Raw genomic sequence first — 12,074 nt, forward strand, 5'->3', positions numbered from 1 at the left:
TCTACTAAAACAAGTTGTTCAATCGGTTGTTGAAACTTGAAATGAAAGCTTCGTATTATTTTGATTTTTGTAATTTTTATTATTTGTTTATACATTACCCTCTATTATATCACTTACTTTTTCATAAATACACATGGACCCGCCAGTGTATACTTTTGTAAAAAATATTCTGTTAATTATTTATTGTTTTTAACTTACTCATTGAATTTCATAAGAAGGTCTTTGGTTTGAACCTAAGGAAGACAAACAAGATGAAATATTGCATTGAATCCAAGAATTGTTTAAGGATATGCGCTTAGGCCTCACCTAGATATAGAGATTCGAAAATTACATAATTCATATCTCAATAACATTATGACATTCCCGGTTGAGAATGTAAATGTCATAGCGTTATAAAAAAGAAAGTACCATATAATAAATTGCGTTTGTAGTCCAACGGTTAGGATAATTGCCTTCCAAGCAATAGAACCGGGTTTAACTCCCCGGCAAACGCATTACCTTTGCATTCGTTAAGCCTCTCGAATTAGCCCTAGAGCATAATTTCGTTAAGTTTTGCTTCTCGATTTAAGCAACCCTAAGGACTAAACTCTTTCAAATTTAATAATTTATTATATAAATTCATTTTTATATATATTTTTAAATAAAATTTATATTCACACTTCTATTAAACAAACTTTTATATTTTACCAGTTTGTAATTTTGATATCAATTTATTCACCTCTTAATATTTTTAAAATATCTACTAAAACAAGTTGGTTCAATCGGTTGTTGAAACTTGAAATGAAAGCTTTGTATTATTTTGATTTTTGTAATTTTTATTATTTGTTTATACATTACCCTCTATTATATCACTTACTTTTTTCATAAATACACATGGACCCCGTCAGTGTATACTTTTGTAAAAAAAATTTCTGTTAATTATTTATTTGTTTTTAACTTACTCATTGAATTTCATAAGAAGGTCTTTGGTTCAAACCTAAGGAAGACAAACAAGAAGAAATATTGCATTGAATCCAAGGATTGTTTAAGGATATGCGTTTAGGCCTCACCTAGAAATAGGGATTCGAAAATTTACATAATTCATATTCTCAATAACATTATGACATTCCCGGTGAGAATGTAGATGTCATAGCGTTATACAAAGAAAGTACCATATAATGAAATTGCGTTTGTAGTCCAACGGTTAGGATAATTGCCTTCCAAGCAATAGACCTGGGTTCAACTCCCGGCAAACGCATTACCTTTGCATTCGTTAAGCCTCTCGAATTACGCAAACCAAACATGCAGCCCTAGAGCTTATTTCGTTAAGTTTCGCTTCTCGATTTAAGCAACCTTATGGACTAAACTCTTTTATATTTTACCAGTTTGTAATTTTGATATCAATTTATTCACCTCTTAATATTTTTAAAATATCTACTAAAACAAGTTGTTCAATCGGTTGTTGAAACTTGAAATGAAAGTTTCGTATTATTTGATTTTTGTAATTTTATTATTTTTTTCTACATTACCCTCTATTATATCACTTACTTTTTAATAAATATACATGGACCCCTTCAGTGTATACTTTTGTAACAAAATATCTGTTAAATATTATTGTTTTTAACTTACTCATTGAATTTCATAAGAAGGTCTTTGGTTCGAACTAAGGAAGACAAACAAGATGAAATATTGCATTGAATCCAAGAATTGTTTAAGGATATGCGTTTAGGCCTCACCTAGAAATAGGGATTCGAAAATTACATAATTCATATTCTCAATAACATTATGACATTCCCGGTTGAGAATGTAGATGTCATACCGTTATACAAAGAAAGTACCATATAATGAAATTTCGTTTGTAGTCCAACGGTTAGGATAATTGCCTTCCAAGCAATAGACCTGGGTTCGACTCCCGCAAACGCATTACCTTTGCATTCGTTAAGCCTCTCGAATTAAGCAAACCAAACATGCAGCCCTAGACTTAATTTTGTTAAGTTTCGTTTCTCGATTTAAGCAACCTTATGGACTAAACTCTTTATATTTTACCAGTTTGTAATTTTGATATCAATTTATTCACCTCTTAATATTTTTAAAATATCTACTAAAACAAGTTGGTTCAATCGGTTGTTGAAACTTGAAATGAAAGCTTCGTATTATTTGATTTTTGTAATTTTTATTATTTGTTTATACATTACCCTCTATTATATCACTTACTTTTTCATAAATACACATGGACCCCGCCAGTGTATACTTTTGTAAAAAAATATTCTGTTAATTATTTATTGTTTTTAACTTACTCATTGAATTTCATAAGAAGGTCTTTGGTTTGAACCTAAGGAAGACAAACAAGATGAAATATTGCATTGAATCCAAGAATTGTTTAAGGATATGCGCTTAGGCCTCACCTAGATATAGAGATTCGAAAATTACATAATTCATATTCTCAATAACATTATGACATTCCCGGTTGAGAATGTAAATGTCATAGCGTTATAAAAAGAAAGTACCATATAATAAATTGCGTTTGTAGTCCAACGGTTAGGATAATTGCCTTCCAAGCAATAGAACCGGGTTTAACTCCCGGCAAACGCATTACCTTTGCATTCGTTAAGCCTCTCGAATTAAGCAAGCCCTAGAGCATAATTTCGTTAAGTTTTGCTTCTCGATTTAAGCAACCCTATGGACTAAACTCTTTTCAAATTTTTAATTTTATTATATAAATTCCATTTTATATATATATTTTTAAATAAAATTTATATTCACACTTCTATTAAACAAACTTTTATATTTTACCAGTTTGTAATTTTGATATCAATTTATTCACCTCTTAATATTTTTAAAATATCTACTAAAACAAGTTGGTTCAATCGGTTGTTGAAACTTGAAATGAAAGCTTCGTATTATTTTGATTTTTGTAATTTTTATTATTTGTTTATACATTACCCTCTATTATATCACTTACTTTTTCATAAATACACATGGACCCCGTCAGTGTATACTTTTGTAAAAAATATTCTGTTAATTATTTATTGTTTTTAACTTACTCATTGAATTTCATAAGAAGGTCTTTGGTTCGAACCTACAAACAACAAGAAATATTGCATTGAATCCAAGAATTGTTTAAGGATATGCGCTTAGGCCTCACCTAGATTTGGAGATTCGAAAATTACATAATTCATATTCTCAATAACATTATGACATTCCCGGTTGAGAATGTAAATGTCATAGCGTTATACAAAGAAAGTACCATATAATGAAATTGTGTTTGTAGTCAACGGTTAGGATAATTGCCTTCCAAGCAATAGACCGGGTTCAACTCCCGGCAAACGCATTACCTTTGCATTTGTTAAGCCTCTCGAATTACGCAAACCAAACATGCAGCCCTAGAGCTTAATTTCGTTAAGTTTGCTTCTCGATTTAAGCAACCTTATCGACTAAACTCTTTTATATTTTACCAGTTGTAATTTTGATATCAATTTATTCACCTCTTAATATTTTTAAAATATCTACTAAAACAAGTTGTTTCAATCGGTTGTTGAAACTTGAAATGAAAGCTTCGTATTATTTGATTTTTGTAATTTTTATTATTTTTATACATTACCCTCTATTATATCACTTACTTTTTCATAAATACACATGGACCCGTGAGTGTATACTTTTGTAAAAAATATCTGTTAATTATTTATTGTTTTTAACTTACTCATTGAATTTCATAAGAAGGTCTTTGGTTCAAACCTAAGGAAGACAAACAAGAGAAATATTGCATTGAATCCAAGGATTGTTTAAGGATATGCGTTTAGGCCTCACATAGAAATAGGGATTCGAAAATTACATAATTCATATTCTCAATAACATTATGACATTCCCAGTTGAGAATGTAATGTCATAGCGTTATACAAAGAAAGTACCATATAATGAAATTTGCGTTTGTAGTCCAACGGTTAGGATAATTGCCTTCCAAGCAATAGACCCGGGTTTAACTCCCGGCAAACGCATTACCTTTGCATTCGTTAAGCCTCTTGAATTAGCCCTAGAGCATAATTTCGTTAAGTTTTGCTTCTCGATTTAATCAACCCTATGGACTAACTCTTTCAAATTTAATAATTTATTATATAAATTCCATATTATATATATTTTTTAAATAAAATTTATATTCACACTTCTATTAAAACAAACTTTTATATTTTACCAGTTTGTAATTTTGATATCAATTTATTCACCTCTTAATATTTTTAAAATATCTACTAAAACAAGTTGTTTCAATCGGTTGTTGAAACTTGAAATGAAAGCTTCGTATTATTTTGATTTTTGTAATTTTTATTATTTTTTATACATTACCCTCTATTATATCACTTACTTTTTCATAAATACACATGGACCCCGTCAGTGTATACTTTTGTAAAAAATATTCTGTTAATTATTTATTGTTTTTAACTTACTCATTGAATTTCATAAGAAGGTCTTTGGTTCGAACCTAAGGAAGACAAACAAGATGAAATATTGCATTGAATCCAAGAATTGTTTAAGGATATGCGGTTAGGCCTCACCTAGATTTGGAGATTCGAAATTACATAATTCATATCTCAATAACATTATGACATTCCCGGTTGAGAATGTAAATGTCATAGCGTTATACAAAGAAAGTACCATATAATGAAATTTGTTTGTAGTCCAACGGTTAGGATAATTGCCTTCCAAGCAATAGACCGGGTTCGACTCCCGCAAACGCATTACCTTTGCATTCGTTAAGCCTCTCGAATTAGCAAACCAAACATGCAGCCCTGAGCTTAATTTCGTTAAGTTTGCTTCTCGATTTAAGCAACCTTATCGACTAAACTCTTTTATATTTTACCAGTTTGTAATTTTGATATCAATTTATTCACCTCTTAATATTTTTAAAATATCTACTAAAACAAGTTGTTCAATCGGTTGTTGAAACTTGAAATGAAAGCTTCGTATTATTTTGATTTTTGTAATTTTTATTATTTTTTTATACATTACCCTCTATTATATCACTTACTTTTTCATAAATACACATGGACCCCCGTCAGTGTATACTTTTGTAAAAAATATTCTGTTAATTATTTATTGTTTTTAACTTACTCATTGAATTTCATAAGAAGGTCTTTGGTTCAAACCTAAGGAAGACAAACAAGATGAAATATTGCATTGAATCCAAGAATTGTTTAAGGATATGCGTTTAGGCCTCACTAGAAATAGGGATTCAAAAATTACATAATTCATATTCTCAATAACATTATGACATTCCGGTTGAGAATGTAAATGTCATAGCGTTATACAAAGAAAGTACCATATAATGAAATTTGCGTTTGTAGTCCAACGGTTAGGATAATTGCCTTCCAAGCAATAGACCGGGTTTAACTCCCGGCAAACGCATTACCTTTGCATTCGTTAAGCCTCTCGAATTAGCCCTAGAGCATAATTTCGTTAAGTTTTGCTTCTCGATTTAAGCAACCCTATGGACTAAACTCTTTTCAAATTTAATAATTTATTATATAAATTCCATATTATGTATATTTTTTTAAATAAAATTTATATTCACACTTCTATTAAACAAACTTTTATATTTTACCAGTTTGTAATTTTGATATCAATTTATTCACCTCTTAATATTTTTAAAATATCTACTAAAACAAGTTGTTTCAATCGGTTGTTGAAACTTGAAATGAAAGCTTCGTATTATTTTGATTTTTGTAATTTTTATTATTTTTTATACATTACCCTCTATTATATCACTTACTTTTTCATAAATACACATGGACCCGCCAGTGTATACTTTTGTAAAAAATATTCTGTTAATTATTTATTGTTTTTAACTTACTCATTGAATTTCATAAGAAGGTCTTTGGTTTGAACCTAAGGAAGACAAACAAGATGAAATATTGCATTGAATCCAAGAATTGTTTAAGGATATGCGCTTAGGCCTCACCTAGATATAGAGATTCGAAAATTACATAATTCATATTCTCAATAACATTATGACATTCCGGTGAGAATGTAAATGTCATAGCGTTATAAAAAGAAAGTACCATATAATGAAATTGCGTTTGTAGTCCAACGTTAGGATAATTGCCTTCCAAGCATAGAACCGGTTTAACTCCGGCAAACGCATTACCTTTGCATTCGTTAAGCCTCTCGAATTAAGCAAGCCGTAGAGCGTAATTTCGTTTAAGTTTTGCTTCTCGATTTAATGCAACCCTATGGACTAAATCTTTTCAAATTTAATAATTTATTATATAAATTCCATATTATATATATTTTTTAAATAAAATTTATATTCACACTTCTATTAAACAACTTTTATATTTTACCAGTTGTAATTTTGATATCAATTTATTCACCTCTTAATATTTTTAAAATATCTACTAAAACAAGTTGGTTCAATCGGTTGTTGAAACTTGAAATGAAAGCTTCGTATTATTTTGATTTTTGTAATTTTATTATTTGTATATACATTACCCTCTATTATATCACTTACTTTTTCAATAAATACACATGGACCCGTCAGTGTATACTTTTGTAAAAAATATTCTGTTAATTATTTATTGTTTTTAACTTACTCATTGAATTCATAAGAAGGTCTTTGGTTTGAACCTAAGGAAGACAAACAAGATGAAATATTGCATTGAATCCAAGAATGTTTAAGGATATGCGCTTAGGCCTCACCTAGATATTAGAGATTCGAAAATTACATAATTCATATTCTCAATAACATTATGACATTCCGGTTGGAGAATGTAAATGTCATAGCGTTATAACAAAGAAGTACCATATAATGAAATTGCGTTTGTAGTCCAACGTTAGGATAATTGCCTTCCAAGCAATAGAACCGGGTTTTAACTCCCGGCAAACGCATTACCTTTGCATTCGTTAAGCCTCTCGAATTAAGCAAGCCGTAGAGCGTAATTTCGTTAAGTTTTGCTTCTCGATTTAATCAACCCTATGGACTAAACTCTTTTCAAATTTAATAATTTATTATATAAATTCCATATTATATATATTTTTTTAAATAAAATTTATATTCACACTTCTATTAAACAAACTTTTATATTTTACCAGTTTGTAATTTTGATATCAATTTATTCACCTCTTAATATTTTTAAAATATCTACTAAAACAAGTTGGTTCACTCGGTTGTTGAAACTTGAAATGAAAGCTTCGTATTATTTTGATTTTTGTAATTTTTATTATTGTATACATTACCCTCTATTATATCACTTACTTTTTCATAAATATACATGGACCCCGTCAGTGTATACTTTTGTAAAAAATATTCTGTTAATTATTTATTGTTTTTAACTTACTCATTGAATTTCATAAGAAGGTCTTTGGTTCGAACCTAAGGAAGACAAACAAGATGAAATATTGCATTGAATCCAAGAATTGTTTAAGGATATGCGCTTAGGCCTCACCTAGATATAGAGATTCGAAAATTACATAATTCATATTCTCAATAACATTATGATATTCCCGGTTGAGAATGTAAATGTCATAGCGTTATAAAAGAAAGTACCATATAATGAAATTGCGTTTGTAGTCAACGGTTAGGATAATTGCCTTCCAAGCAATAGACCCGGGTTCAACACCCGCAAACGCATTACCTTTGTATTCGTTAAGCCTCTCGAATTAAGCAAGCCCTAGAGCGTAATTTCGTTAAGTTTTTACTTCTCGATTTAAACAACCCTATGGACTAAACTCTTTTTAAAATTTAATAATTTATTATATAAATTCCATATTATATATATATTTTTTAAATAAAATTTATATCACACTTCTATTAAACAAACTTTTATATTTTACCAGTTTGTAATTTTGATATCAATTTATTCACCTCTTAATATTTTTAAAATATCAACTAAAACAAGTTGTTTCAATCGGTTGTTGAAACTTGAAATGAAAGCTTCGTATTATTTTGATTTTTGTAATTTTTAATATTTTTTTATACATTACCCTCTATTATATCACTTACTTTTTCATAAATACACATGGACCCCGTCAGTGTATACTTTAGTAAAAATATTCTGTTAATTATTTATTGTTTTTAACTTACTCATTGAATTTCATAAGAAGGTCTTTGGTTCGAACCTAAGGAAGACAAACAAGATGAAATATTGCATTGAATCCAAGAATTGTTTAAGGATATGCGCTTAGGCCTCACCTAGATATAGAGATTCGAAAATTACATAATTCATATTCTCAATAACATTATGACATTCCCGGTTGAGAATGTAAATGTCATAGTTTATACAAAGAAAGTACCATATAATGAAATTGCGTTTGTAGTCCAACGGTTAGGATAATTGCCTTCCAAGCAATAGACCCAGGTTCAACTCCCGGCAAACGCATTTCCTTTGCATTCGTTAAGCCTCTTTGAATTAGCCCTAGAGCATAATTTCGTTAAGTTTTGCTTCTCGATTTAAGCAACCCTATGGACTAAACTTTTCAATTTAATAATTTATTATATAAATTCCATTATAATATTTTTTAAATAAAATTTATATTCACACTTCTATTAAACAAACTTTTATATTTTACCAGTTTGTAATTTTGATATCAATTTATTCACTCTTAATATTTTTAAAATATCTACTAAAACAAGTTGTTCAATCGGTTGTTGAAACTTGAAATGAAAGCTTCGTATTATTTTGATTTTTGTAATTTTTTATTTTTATACATTACCCTCTATTATATCACTTACTTTTTCAATAAATACACATGGACCCCGTCAGTGTATACTTTTGTAAAAAATATTCTGTAAATTATTTATTGTTTTTAACTTACTCATTGAATTTCATAAGAAGGTCTTTGGTTCAAACCTAAGGAAGACAAACAAGATGAAAATTTGCATTGAATCCAAGAATTGTTTAAGGATATGCGTTTAGGCCTCACTAGAAATAGAGATTCGAAAATTACATAATTCATATTCTCAATAACATTATGACATTCCTTGAGAATGTAGATGTCATAGCCCCAACAATATAATTACGAAATTGCGTTTGTAGTCCAACGGTTAGGATAATTGCCTTCCAAGCAATAGACCGGGTTCAACTCCGGCAAACGCATTACCTTTGCATTCGTTAAGCTCTCGTTAAGTTTTGCTTCTCGATTTAAGCAACCCTATGGACTAAACTCTTTTAAAATTTAATAATTTATTATATAAATTCATTTTATATATATTTTTTTAAATAAATTTATATTCACACTTCTATTAAACAAACTTTTATATTTTACCAGTTTGTAATTTTGATATCAATTTATTCACCTCTTAATATTTTAAAATATCTACTAAAACAAGTTTTTTCAATCGGTTGTTGAAACTTGAAATGAAAGTTTCGTATTATTTGATTTTTGTAATTTTTATTATTTTTTTACATTACCCTCTATTATATCACTTACTTTTATAAATATACATGGACCCCTTCAGTGTATACTTTTGTAAAAAATATTCTGTTAATTATTTATTGTTTTTACTTACTCATTGAATTTCATAAGAAGGTCTTTGGTTCAAACCTAAGGAAGACAAACAAGAAGAAATATTGCATTGAATCCAAGAATTGTTTAAGGATATGCGTTTAGGCCTCACCTAGAAATAGGATTCGAAAATTACATAATTCATATTCTCAATAACATTATGACATTCCCGGTTGAGAATGTAGATGTCATAGCGTTATACAAAGAAAGTACCATATAATGAAATTGCGTTTGTAGTCCAACGTTAGGATAATTGCTTCCAAGCAATAGACCGGGTTCACTCCCGGCAAACGCATTACCTTTGCATTCGTTAAGCCTCTCGAATTAAGCAAACAAACATGCAGCCAGAGCTTAATTTCGTTAAGTTTGGCTTCTCGATTAAGCAACCTTCTGGACTAAACTCTTTTATATTTTACCAGTTTGTAATTTTGATATCAATTTCACCTCTTAATATTTTTAAAATATCTACTAAAACAAGTTTGTTCAATCGGTTGTTGAAACTTGAAATGAAAGTTCGTATTATTTGATTTTTGTAATTTTTATTATTTTTTTCTACATTACCCTCTATTATATCACTTACTTTTTAATAAATATACATGGACCCTCAGTGTATACTTTTGTAACAAAATATTCTGTTAATTATTTATTGTTTTTAACTTACTCATTGAATTTCATAAGAAGGTCTTTGTTCAAACCTAAGGAAGACAAACAAGATGAAATATTGCATTGAATCCAAGAATTGTTTAAGGATATGCGCTTAGGCCTCACCTAGAATATAGAGATTCGAAAATTACATAATTCATATTCTCAATAACATTATGACATTCCGGTTGAGAATGTAAATGTCATAGCGTTATAAAAAGAAAGTACCATATAATGAAATTGCGTTTGTAGTCCAACGGTTAGGATAATTGCCTTCCAAGCAATAGACCGGGTTCACTCCGGCAAAACGCATTACCTTTGCATTCGTTAAGCTCTCGAATTAAGCAAGAGCGTAATTCGTTAAGTTTTGCTTCTCGATTTAAGCAACCCTATGGACTAAACTCTTTCAAATTTAATAATTTATTATATAAATTCCATTTTATATATATATTTTTAAATAAAATTTATATTCACACTTCTATTAAACAAATTTTATATTTTACCAGTTTGTAATTTTGATATCAATTTATTCACCTCTTAATATTTTTAAAAATATCTACTAAAACAAGTTGGTTCAATCGGTTGTTGAAACTTGAAATGAAAGCTTCGTATTATTTTGATTTTTGTAATTTTTATTATTTTTTTATACATTACCCTCTATTATATCACTTACTTTTTCATAAATACACATGGACCCCGTCAGTGTATACTTTTGTAAAAAATATTCTGTTAATTATTTATTGTTTTTAACTTACTCATTGAATTTCATAAGAAGGTCTTTGGTTCAAACCTAAGGAAGACAAACAAGATGAAATATTGCATTGAATCCAAGAATTGTTTAAGGATATGCGTTTAGGCCTCACCTAGAAATAGGATTCGAAAATTACATAATTCATATTCTCAATAACATTATGACATTCCCGGTTGAGAATGTAGATGTCATAGCGTTATACAAAGAAAGTACCATATAATGAAATTGCGTTTGTAGTCCAACGGTTAGGATAATTGCCTTCCAAGCAATAGACCGGGTTCGACTCCGCAAACGCATTACCTTTGCATTCGTTAAGCCTCTCGAATTAAGCAAACCAAACATCAGCCCCAGAGCTTAATTTCGTTAAGTTTCGCTTTAGCCTAATGGACTACTCTTTTATATTTTACCAGTTTGTAATTTTGATATCAATTTATTCACCTCTTAATATTTTTAAAATATCTACTAAAACAAGTTGTTCAATCGGTTGTTGAAACTTGAAATGAAAGTTTCGTATTATTTGATTTTGTAATTTTTATTATTTTTTTCTACATTACCCTCTATTATATCACTTACTTTTTAATAAATAACATGGACCCTTCAGTGTATACTTTTGTAACAAAATATTCTGTTAATTATTTATTGTTTTTAACTTACTCATTGAATTTCATAAGAAGGTCTTTGTTCAAACCTAAGGAAGACAAACAAGATGAAATATTGCATTGAATCCAAGAATTGTTTAAGGATATGCGCTTAGGCCTCACCTAGATATAGAGATTCGAAAATTACATAATTCATATTCTCAATAACATTATGACATTCCCGTTGAGAATGTAATGTCATAGCGTTATACAAAGAAAGTACCATATAATGAAATTGCGTTTGTAGAACGGGTTCAAGTCCCGGCAAACGCATTACCTTTGCATTCGTTAAGCCTCTCGTTAAGTTTTGCTTCTCGATTTAGCAACCCTATGGACTAAACTCTTTTAAATTTAATAATTTATTATATAAATTCATTTTATATATATTTTTAAATAAAATTTATATTCACACTTCTATTAAACAAACTTTTATATTTTACCAGTTTGTAATTTTGATATCAATTTATTCACCTCTTAATATTTTAAAATATATACTAAACAAGTTGTTTCAATCGGTTGTTGAAACTTGAAATGAAAGCTTCGTATTATTTTGATTTTTGTAATTTTTATTA

General features: G+C 28.9%; 3 non-coding genes across 3 annotated transcripts; all 3 read left to right on the top strand.

Annotated features, from left to right (window-relative positions):
- Positions 1-1,165: 1,165 nt before the first annotated feature.
- TRNAG-UCC lies at positions 1,166-1,237 on the top strand. Its single transcript has one exon. It is a non-coding gene; the product is annotated as a tRNA-Gly (tRNA).
- Positions 1,238-3,902: 2,665 nt separating this feature from the next.
- Positions 3,903-3,974, top strand: TRNAG-UCC. The gene has a single exon. It is a non-coding gene; the product is annotated as a tRNA-Gly (tRNA).
- Positions 3,975-8,273: 4,299 nt separating this feature from the next.
- TRNAG-UCC lies at positions 8,274-8,345 on the top strand. The gene has a single exon. It is a non-coding gene; the product is annotated as a tRNA-Gly (tRNA).
- Positions 8,346-12,074: the final 3,729 nt, after the last annotated feature.

Source organism: Ipomoea nil, unplaced genomic scaffold (genome assembly GCF_001879475.1).
Source record: "Ipomoea nil cultivar Tokyo-kokei standard unplaced genomic scaffold, Asagao_1.1 scaffold2595, whole genome shotgun sequence".
Lineage (NCBI taxonomy): Eukaryota > Viridiplantae > Streptophyta > Magnoliopsida > Solanales > Convolvulaceae > Ipomoea > Ipomoea nil.